Genomic DNA, 12,536 nt, shown 5'->3' on the forward strand with positions numbered 1-12,536 from the left:
TACATTAACAAAATGAGAAACAAAAACCACATGATCATCTCAATAGATGGAGAGAAAGCATTCGACAAGATCCAACATCCATTTATGATAAAAACCCTCAATAAAATGGGTAGAAGGAAAGTACCTCAAAATAATAAAGGCCATATATGACAAAGCCACAGCCAACATCATACTCAATGGACAAAAACTGAAAGCCATCCCTCTGAGAACAGGAACAAGACAAGGGGGCCCACTTTCATCACTCCTATTCAACGTAGTACTGGAGGTGTTGACCAGAGCAATTCGGCAGGAAAAAGAAATAAAAGGAATCCAAATAGGCAATGAAGAAGTAGAACTCTTGCTGTTTGCAGACGACATGATCTTATATATAGAAAACGCCAAAGAATCCATAGGAAAACTATTAGAAAAAATCAACAGCTACAGCAAAGTTGCAGGGTATAAAATCAACATACATAAATCAGTAGCATTTTTATACACTAACAATGAACTAACAGAAAAAGAACTCAAGAACTCAATCCCATTCACAGTCGCAACGAAAAGAATAAAATACCTTGGGATAAATTTAACCAAGGAAGTGAAAGATTTCTACAATGAAAACTACAAGACTTTCTTGAAAGAAATTGATGACGACATAAAGAGATGGAAAGACATTCCATGCACATGGATTGGAAGAATAAATATAGTTAAAATGTCCATACTACCTAAAGCAATCTACAGATTCAACGCTATCCCAATCAGAATCCCAATGACATTCTTTACAGAAATTGAACAAAGAATCCTAAAATTCATATGGGGCAACAAAAGACCCCGAATTGCTAAAGCAATCCTGAGAAAGAAGAACAAAGCCGGAGGCATCACAATCACTGATTTCAAAACATACTACAAAGCTACAGTGATCAAAACAGCATGGTACTGGTACAAAAACAGGTACACAGATCAATGGAACAGAATTGAAAGCCCAGAAATAAAACCACACATCTATGGACAGCTAATCTTCGACAAAGGAGCTGAGGGCCTACAATGGAGAAAAGAAAGTCTCTTCAACAAATGGTGCTGGGAAAACTGGACAGCCACATGTAAAAGAATGAAAATTGACCATTCTTTTTCACCATTCACAAAAATAAACTCAAAATGGATCAAAGACCTAAAGATTAGGCCTGAAACAATAAGTCTTCTGGAAGAGAATATAGGCAGTACACTCTTTGACATCAGTTTCAAAAGAATCTTGTCAGACACCATAACTCCTCAGGTGAGGGAAACAATAGAAAGAATAAACAAATGGTACTTCATCAGACTAAAGAGCATCTTCAAGGCAAGGGAAAACAGGATTGAAACAAAAAAATAGCCCACTAAATGGGAAAAAATATTTACAAGCTACTTATCTGACAAAGGGTTAATCTCCATAATATATAAAGAACTCACACAGCTCAACAACAAAAAATCAAAAAATGGGAAGGGGACATGAACAAACATTTCTCCAAAGAAGATATAAGGATGGCCAATAGACACATGAAAAGATGCTCATCATCACTAATCATCAGGGAAATGCAAATCCAAACTACACCAAGATATCACCTTACACCCATTAGATTGGCAAAAATATCCAAAACCAAGAGTGACAAATGTTGGCGAGGTTGTGGAGAAAAAGGAACCCTCATACACTGTTGGTGGGAACGCAAACTGGTGCAGCCACTATGGAAAACAGTATGGAGATTTCTCAAAAAGTTAAAAATAGAAATACCTTATGACCCAGCCATCCCACTACTGGGTATCTATCCTAAGAACCTGAAATCAGCAATTCCAAGAGTCCGGTGCACCCCTATGTTCATTGCAGCATTATTTACAATAGCCAAGACATGGAACCACCCTAAGTGCCCAGCAACTGATGATTGGATAAAGAAGATATGGTATATATACACAATGGAATACTACTCAGCCATAAAAAGGACAAAATCGTCCCATTTGCAACAACATGGATGGACCTTGAGGGTATTATGTTATGCGAAATAAGTCAGACAGAGAAAGACGAACTCTGTATGACTCCACTCATAGGTGGAAGTTCACAGACAAGGAGAACTGATCGGTGGTTACCAGGGAAAAGGGGTGGGTCGGGGGAGGGCACAAAGGGTGAAGTGGTGTACCCACAACATGACTAACAATAATGTACAACTGAAATTTCACAAGGTTGTAAACTATCATAATCTTAATTAAAAAAAAGTGTGTAAGTTTGTTGATTTAATTAAAACAAGCATGTCTTCAGAGTTATCAACATTAAATATAATGCAGATGTACGACTTTTATTCTACCAGATTTCACTAAAAGTCATATTATCTCTTATACAGGATTTGTTGTCAACAAAAATAACTTAAGATGGTGGTTGGCTGTTTAATGTCATAAAATTTTCAGGAGTAATTTAAACATAATTCTTAAGAACAAATGAATTATATAGATGTAAGTAAGATAAAAGTTTATAGATGATTTTTTCAACAGTAATTATGTTTAAGTATGTCTACCTAAAAAATAGTTTCAAAAGTCTTTTTGGTAACTTGAAACCTTATACTAAGTTAAGTTAAATGATGGGTATTCATTGGATATCTAGATCATTTCCAAATAAGATAAAATACTGAAACATTAACTACTGAGTATAAGTTTATCTACTTTTGGTTTCTTATTACACAGAAACTGAAGATATTTTGGTCTATTAGTAAACATGTCTTGTACCATACTGAAAAATTTACTGTGAGGAAGGATACACTTTGAGAAATTATGAAATATATTTATAAATTTTCCAGTCCACAGAATGGTAGTATAACAGGCAGTCCACAATTGCTTTTTTTTAGGAATTCTTTTCTTTTTTAAACATAGGCAGTATGCTTTTTTTCTTTTTTTTTCTTTTTTAAAGATTGGCACCCACACTAACATCTGTTGCCAATCTTTTTTTTTCCTCTTCTTCTCCCCAAAGCCTCCTGGTACATAGTTGTATATTCTAGTTGTGAGTGCCTCTGGTTGTGCTATGTGGGACACCACCTCAACATGACCTGATGAGCGGTGCCATGTCTGTGCCCAGGATATGAACTGGCAAAACCCTGGGCCACTGAAGGAGAGCACACAAACTTAACCACTCCGCCACAGGCCAGCCCCCACAATTGCTTCTTATTTTTCACTAAAAATTAAAGTTTCTAAGGGTTAAGAATGTTAATCAATATATGTAATTAAAACTACTGGAACTAATAAGAGTGAAAGGAAACAACTGTGTATGAAAAGGAGGTAAGGAAAGTAGAATAGGTTTTTAGATAAGGAAAGCTATGAAGGACGAGTTTTTGTAAAGGGAAAAAGAGAGTAATTTTGTCCTAAAGTAGAATGACTGGTTGTTCCAGATGGGAAAGACTAGAATACAGGATAAATCCTGAATGGATAGAAGGTTTGTGGAAAAGGAATCTTGGGAAAGGAATTTTATGTGTGGTCAAGCTGGATAAGATCAGAATGGATTTAAGTTTTTAAAGAATGAACTTTAATATCAAATTACACCAGTGCAAAATTAGAATTTGGCTGTCTGTTAAAAAGACAGTGTTTTTGGACTATTGGTCTGCTTGTGATAAGAGATTGTGAAATCTTTTTATTTACCTTTTGGGTAATCTGCCTGGAAAGCAAAGATTGTGTGTCTTGCAAAAATAATTTCCTGTGCTTCATGTTGTCTTTATCAGGTCTTTTTTTTTTTAAGGAGAGTAGAGCATCCTCTGGGTCCTTTATTTTTTCTTTAGTGAGGAAGACTGGCCCTGAGCTAATATCTTTTGCCAATCTTCCTCTTTTTGGTTGAGGAGGATAGTCTCTAAGCTAACATCTGTGCCAATCGTCCTCTATTTTGTATGTGGGATGCCTCCACAGCATGGCTTGAAGAGCAGTGTGTATGTCCATGCCCAGGATCTGAACCCATGAACCCTGGGCCGCTGAAGCAGAGCACATGAACTTAAACTATGCCACCAGGCTGGCCCCCATTTTATCAGGTCTTTGATTACATGGGAGAACTGAGTCTTCTCAATATGAAAAGAGCTACATTTTATTAACAACTTTGTAACCTCTAATGCCTTTACAATCTTTTATTTTCACTTTGGCTAAATAGATAATTAAATATTCTTTCATGATGATCTGTGATCCTATTTCATCAAATGTTTAAACCTTTGATATTTTTGACAACTCCCCCAAATCAGATTCTAAATGGAGTCTTTTTTACCTCAAACTAACTTTAAGATTTCCCAGAGGGACCCTCTGTCTCACCTTGTAAAAGAAAGATATTAAACTAATTACGTTTATTTGGTATGTTAAATTATACAGAAAGCATTGTCAAATAAGAAGTGATGATAAGCCTTCTTAGGTTATATGTGTATGGATATGTGTTATTAAAATAGGTATTCCAGAATTAAGTTCATAGAAATTTGTCAATACTCTTATTGTCCAATTACTATCTTAAATTGTCATATGCCACAGAATTAAGTAAATTTCCTTTTCAAATGAACTCTCATCAGATCTTGAAACATGGCCATTTTTTAAGTCATTTTTGTGATTTACAGACAGTTATTGTTTTACTGTGATGCTTTTGCAAAAGTGCTTCATTTTCAGCGAAATTTAGGAAACGATTCTGAAAGCACTTGAACACATTTTTCTGGTAACATTACAATCATACAACTGAACTGAGTAAGAATTTCCAGAATTCTAATGGACAAATTGAATTCAAGCAAAACAAGAATTAACATGGGATTAATTGAACTGAAAAGATGATTATAATTTTTTATGGCTTTTTGTTTGAAACAATCCTGGTTCTTTAATGTTTTGTTTTCCAGATTTAAGGAAATCTTTCTCTCTTTTCTTTTAAGCTATCTATAACATAGCAATTTGATAGATTAGACTTTTGTAAACAGAATTGAAGTATTTATCTTTTTCTCCATACCTGATCCCTCCAGAATTTGGAAACCCTTAGTTTTTTAAATTTTCATGACAATAAAGTTATTTGCATACATTCAGTAAAAATATGTTCTTGTAACAAGACACAATTGAAAACATTGGCTATATTACATAGGCTTTGACTGGAATGTCATATTTGAGAATGATGTGCATAAAATCAAATATGACCAGACAGCTTTAAGGAACTGAGGTTGACTTTATGAAGCCAATAAAGCTCCTCAGAAAAACTGCCTGATATCTTGCTTACAGGGCTCCCAGCCATAATAGGTAAGTAAGAAAGGTCACTTTCTGGAAGCCCCAGCAACACCAGGCTATTTTAGGGACCTCAGGAGGAGAGGAATTCACCCAAATTATAGGTATTTCAGGTGATGTCTAACAAGTCCTTGGCTTGGCTTCCTAGCCTCCAGAGGCTTTTAAAAGTCCAATCTGGGGCCAGCCCTGGTTGCCTAGTGGTTAAGTTCAGTGCACTCTGCTTTGGGGGCCTGGGTTTTGTTCCTGGTCACAGACCTACACCACTGGTCTGTCAATGACCATGCTGTGGAGATGGTTCACATACGAAACAAAGAGGAAGACTGGCAACAGATGTTAGCTCAGGGTGATTCTTCCTCAGCAAAAAAAAAGTCCAATCTTATGCAAAGTTCTAGCAAAGCAAACTTTAAAATAGCCTGTATGGTCAATCACTATTCTTGCTGCATTTATGTAAATAATCAGGCTAAGTTTAATAAGACTAGACTTATTTGGAAACAAATTAGTCTTGCTGTGATTATCTTTGCTAGAAATAGGAGTGATTGTAGAGAGAAAATTTTTGTTTCAGTAGAAAACTATAACTGAGATTATTAGATTCTAGTCCTGTTCATTTTTGGGGGGTTTTTGTTATATATCTATAAACTGGACTGGATCCTGAATTTTTCCAGCTTTTATAAATATCTGGCTACAATTCTCCAAACTAATGTTTTCAACTTTCTCTTACCTTTCTGACTTGGAATCACTAAGAACAGAGTGCCCTTTATCCTTGCTGAGAGGGACCATACCAGATCCTCCTCACTGCCCAGACAGCACCAAACTTCAGGGCCTTGAACCATGAGTCCACATCTCCCAATTAAAAAGCATTCCTCCAGACTCTTGGAACTGCACACCAGCTGGAGACCTAAAATTAAAATTAACTAAGATGGTTCCTCCCTAGAACTAGACAGCATCTTGAGGCGGACAGCTCTCCCAGGATCATGGATCAAGATCTTCATCTCCAATACAGAAACTTTATTCCTTTTCCCTTTTTGCTACTTCCTTTGTCTCTCTGTTAATGCACAGGAAGATGATGCACCTTAACTCTGGCAATTATCACTGAATCTAATGTTAAGGCTATAGCTGCACAACAAAAGTCCCTAGGTTTTTTTGTTATGGTGGTTTTAGATAATGGAATTGCTTTAGATTACTTGCTGGTTGAACAAGGAGGAGTTTGTGCCATAGCAAATAACTCCTGCTGTACCTGGATCAATACCTCTCATATTGTAGCAAATACTAGGAATTAACAAGCTACTTGACTAAAACAGGTGATGCCTTTTCAGGTACATTCTTTATTTGATATCAACTGGTTTGGTTCATAGGGGTCCTGGCTAAGGAGCCTACCTCAGTCTCTTGGTATTATCCTCCTGATATCATCATTGTAGTCTCCCTAGTGTGCTCTGTTCTCTCAAGGGTCTTAAATGCATGTTCACAGCCATCAGCAGTACATCAGATGGTCTCACTTTGATTGGAGAAACAAATAAGATAAACAACAAAATGAACAGCAAAAACAGTTCTTCCACAAACCTGACATCATAACCTATGAATTTCACAATGAGACAAGAACAATTTAGGGGCTGGCCCTGTGGCTGAGCAGTTAAGTCCGCGCATTCTACTTCAGAGGCCAAGGTTTTCACTGGTTTGGATCCTGGGCGCAGACATGGCACTGCTCGTCAGGCCATGTTGAGGTGGCGTCCCACATGCCACAACTAGAAGGACCCACAACTAAAATATACAACTATATACTGAGGGGATTTTGGGAGATAAAGCAGGAAAAAAAAAAGATTGGGAACAGCTGTTAGCTCAGGTGCCAATCTTTAAAAAAGAAAAAGAACAATTTAAACCTGATGGTGAATGAGAGCGGTGATAATACCAAAATTTTTTCTCTCTCGTGTATGACAAGATGACCAAAAGGGAGGAATTATTAAAGTAATCAAACAAGGACACCATTAGACTGAAGAGGCTCTAATGACTTAGTCGCCTAAGTAAGCAAAACCAAAACCTAAACCAGAGTCAATTCCTGTAAATGCCTCAAGGTTAAGAAGAACAACCAATCACAAACAGCCAACTAGGCTTCCCAAATAATGCAACCACTTAAGATATATCAAATTAAATAACTTCCTTGCTTTGTTTCTACATCTTCTCTATAAAAACCTTGCCCCAGCTCCTGTCTATGTAGCACTCCTAACCTCTCCCCGTTTGGCTCTGTGTGATTTGAATCAATGTGTGCTCAATTAAACTGTTAAAAATTTTAATGTGTCTCAGTTTATCTTTTAACAATACTTTGTGAGATTTGTAAAGTGTTGGCGTTTATTTTTCTTGAAACATTGATAGATATAAATTAAAAACACACTCCTGTGTTTCTTCTCTACTCTCAATACTCTACTAAAACACTTCTACCTTACTTCCAACACCAGATGTGTGGGTTTTCCACACATCAAGCAATTCTGCAACACCAGCTGGGTGTCCTACGTTTTGACTCAATTCTGCCACTATCTACCAGGAGAAAGCATCAGATCCCACAGGTAGAGCATTCAGTCCTACAACACTGCCCCTACACCCACTCCAAATGCCAGTCTCAAGTCCAGGTTACCTGTGCTTCTGACTGACTGGCTATAGATTGGAGGTTCCCATGACCCCCTCCTTGGGTTCAATTAATTTGCTAGAGCAGCTCACAGAACTCAAGAAAGCATTTTACGTACTAGGTTAGCAGTTTATTATAAAAGGATATAACTCAGGAACAGCCAGATGGAAGATAGGCATAGGGCAAAGAATGTGGGAAGGGGCATGGAGCTTCCATGCCTTCTCTGGGAGAGCCAGTCTCCCAGCACCTCCATGTGTTTACCAACCAGGAAGCTCCCTGAAACCAAGTTCATAGATTTTTATGGAGGCTTGACTACATAGGCATAATTCATTAAAACATTGGCCATTAGTGATTAACTCAACCTCCAGCCCCTTTCTCCTGCCCTGAGATGGGGTAGGGGGAAGGAGGGAGGGACTGAAATTTTCATCCTTCTAATTATGCTTGGTTCCTCTGGCAACCAGCCCCCATCCTTAGGTTACACAGGGGCTTTCCAAAGGTCACCTCATTAATGTAAACTCTGGTGTGGCTGAAAGGGACTTGTTAAGAATAACAGGACACCTTTGTTGCTCTCATCACTTAGGAAATTCCAAGGGTTTTAGGAACTTTGTGCAAGGAACAGGACAAAGACCAAATATGTATTTATTATAAATCACAATATCACAACAGAATGCACCAATGCAGCCATCTGGTCCTGGGCTTTTCTTTGAAGGAAATTTTGTGTGTGTGTGTGTGTGTGTGTGTGAGGAAGATTGGCCCTGAGCTAACATCTGTTGCCACTCTTCCTCTTTTTGCTTGAGGAAGATTGTTGCTGAGATAACATCTGTGCCAGTCTTCCTCTATTTTATGTGGGATGCTGACACAGCATGTCTTGATGAGCACAGTGTGTAGGTCTGTGCACAGGATCCGAACCTGTGAACTTCGGGTCGCTGAAGTGGAGTGTGTGAACTTAACCACTAACTAACCACAGGAAAACAATAGAGACAATCAATGAAACCAAAATTGGTTCTTTAAAAAGATCAACAAAATTGACAAACTGTTAGCTACACTGACTAAGAAAAAGCAAGACTCTCATTATTAAAATCAGGAACGAAAGTGGGAACATCACTACTGACCTTACAGAAATGAAGAGGATTATAAGGGAATAATATGAACAACTACATGTCAAGAAATTAGATAACCTGGAAGAAATGGACATTTTCTAAAAAGATATGCTGTACTGAAACTGATTCAAGAAGAATTAGAAAATCTGAATAGCCCTATATCAAATAAAGAAATTGAATCAGTAATCAAAATAATCTCACAAAGAAAAGCCCAGGCCCAGACACTTTCACTGGTTTAATCTACCAAACTTGAAAAAAAATTAATAACAAATCTTTATTTCATCCAAAAATAGAATAGAGAACACTTCTCAACACATTCTATTATGTAAGCATTACCCTGATAACAAACCAGATAAAAATATCACAAAATAAGAAAACTACAGAACTAAACCCCTTATGGATATAGACACAAAATTCCTCTTCAGAATAGTAGCAAAATAATCCAGCATCATATATAAAGGATACCATGACCATGTGGAATTTACCTCAAGAATGCAAGGCTGGTTTGACTTCTGAAAATCAATTAATATAAAATGCTTATTAATACAATAAAGGAAAAAAACCCACATGATTATCTCACTAGACACAGAAAAGGTATTTGACAAAATGGGAACTTCCTCAACCTGATAAAGATATACCCAAATATAACTATAACTTACATTATACTTCATGGTGAAAGATTTGATGCTTTTCCCTTAAGATCAGGAAAAAGACAAGAATGTTTGATCCCCATACTTTTATTCAATATTGTAATGGAGGCTCTAGCCAGGGCATTAGGCAAGGAAAAGAATAAAAGGCATCCAGATTGGAAGGAAGAAGTAAATATATCTCTATTCATAGATGCCATCATCCTGTATATAATATTCCTTCGGTATCCACACACGAAAAAGCTTTTAGAAGTAATAAATATTCAGAAAGTTTGCAGAATATAATAGCAAAGTACAAAAGGAAGTTTTATTTTTATACACTAGCAATGAAATATCTGAAAATAAAAGTTAAGAAAATGATTCCAGAGCCTGCCCCTGTGGCTGAGTGGTTAAGTTCGTGCACTCCACCTCATCAGTCCAGGGGTCACCGGTTCAGTTCCTGGGCGCAGACCTACAAAACGCTCATCAAGCCATGCTGTGGTGGCATCCCACATGGAAGAACTAGAAGGACTTGCAACTAGGATATAGAACTATGTACTGGGGCTTTGGGGGTGGCGGGGAAGAGGAAGATTGGCAACAGATGTTAGCTCAGGGCCAATATTCCTCACCAAAAAGCATACCTTAAAAAAAAAAGAAAGAAAATGATTCCATTTACAATGGCATCAAAAAGAATAAAATATTTGAGGATAAATGTAACCAAAGAAGTGCAAGAACTATACATTGAAAACTAAAAAACATTATTTAAAGAAGTTAAAGATGACCCAAATAAATGTAGAAGTGTCCTACATTCACGGATTGGAAGACTTCATCCTGTTACCTTAGCAGTGCTTTGCAAATCGATCTGCACAGTCACAGCAATCTTAGCAAAATTTTGTCTGATATTTTTTTCAGAACTTGACAAGGTGATCCCAAAATTCTTATGGACATCCAAAGTACCCAGAATAGCCAAAACAATCTTGGAAAAGGAGAAAGTTGGAGGCCTCACAGTTATCTATTTCCAAATTTATTATAAAACTACAGTAATCAAGACAGTGTGGTACTTCATAAGGACAGACATATAGATCAATAAAATATAATTGAGAGTCTGGAACTAAACCCTCACATTTATGGTCAGTGGATATTCAACAAATGTGCCGAGATAATTCAATGGGGAAAGAATAGTTTTTTCAAGAAATGGTGCTAAAACAACTGGATATCTGCATGCAAAAGAATTAATTTGGGCCCCCTACCTCACATCATATAAAAACTCAAAATGGATTATAGTTCTAAATGTAAGTGCTAAGCCTATAAAACTCCTGGAAGAAAACATGAGTAAATATTTATGACCATAGGTTAGGCAGTGTTTTCTTAGATGTGACACTAAAAGCATAGATGATAAAAAATAAAATAGATGAGTTGAACTTACTCAAAATGAAAAACTTTTGTGCTTCAAAGGACACCATCCAGGAAGTTAAAAGACAACCCACAGAATGGGAGCAAATAATTGCAAATCATATATCTGATAAGGGACTCATATCCAGAATATATAAATGTCTCTTACATGTCCACAATAAGAAGACAAATAACCTAATTTTAAAACCAGCAAATGTTTTGAATAGACGTTTCTCTAAAGAAGATAGACAAATGGTCACTATGTCCATAAAAAGATGTTCAATATCATTACCTATTAAGGAAATGCAAATCACATCACAGTGGGATACTACTTCACATTCACTAGGATAGATAAGATTAAAAAAAACAGATAATAACAAGTCCTGGTGAGAATGTGAAGAAATTGGAGCCTCATACATTGTTAGTGGGAATGTAAAATGGTGCAGCCACTTTGAAAAACATTTGGCAGTTCCTCAAAATGCTAAACATAGTTACCATATGACCTAGCAATTCTATTCCTGGGTACATTCTCCAAAGAACTAAAACATGTGTCCAAACAACAACATTTACACAAACATTCATAGCAGCATTATTCATAACAGCCCAAAATAAAAACAACCCAAATGTTCAATGATGAATGGATAAATAATTGTGGTGTACCATATAATGGAATATTATTAGGCAGTAAAAAGGAATGGAGCACTGATACATGCTGTAACATGGATAACCCTTCAAAATATTGTTAGGTGAAAAAAGCTAGTCACAAAAGACCACGTATTGTATGATTGCATTTATATGAAATGTCCACAATAGCCAATTCATAGAAACAGAAAGTAGATTAGTGGTTGCCAGTAACTGAGTAAGGGGACGATGGTGGTGGAGGAGAATATGTAGAGTTTGCTAATGTAAAGGGTTTCTTTGGGTGATGATAAGGATATTCTAAAAGTAGGTAGTGTGATTGTTGCACAACTCTGTGAATATACTAAGTACAACTGAATTGTGTACTTTCAAGGGTTGAATTTTGTGGCATGTGAATTATATATCAATAAAACCAATATCTAAAAAAGTGTAATTGTTTCCATTTAAAGACAAAACACTGTTTCTCTGGTGGAAGAGGTCCATAGTAATCAACCTTCCCAAAGTGGATGGCTGGTACTCCCTGGAAATGGTGCTTTATGAGGGACTCAGCATTGGCCTCTGGTGTTGGCAGGTTCTGCTACTCAGCTGTGACAGTAGTCAGATAAGGCTGGTAATGGGAGACAATATTGTTGAGCTCTTGCATAGCTCTATTCCTGCTTCTGTAGCCACTTTGTACATGGGTTCATTGAGCAAACAGTGGGATTGCTGGAAGGAAAGGTTGAATGGTATTTTCAGAGATGGTCATTTTTTTTCTCTCAATTATTGAGAATTTCCTCTGCATTGGATGTCCCTAGTGGGTACGCTCACTACCTGAATAGACATAGTCTATTTAGAAAGGAATGTGGTCTAGTAGCTTTTAGATCCTCCCAACGGTTAGAAACAGGCAGAAACTTGGTCAGGGTGTCCACTGAGGGAGCCCTGTGCCCCTGTTTCTTTGTGACCAGCCAGATACCT

This window comes from Equus quagga, chromosome 10 (assembly GCF_021613505.1).
Source record: "Equus quagga isolate Etosha38 chromosome 10, UCLA_HA_Equagga_1.0, whole genome shotgun sequence".
Lineage (NCBI taxonomy): Eukaryota > Metazoa > Chordata > Mammalia > Perissodactyla > Equidae > Equus > Equus quagga.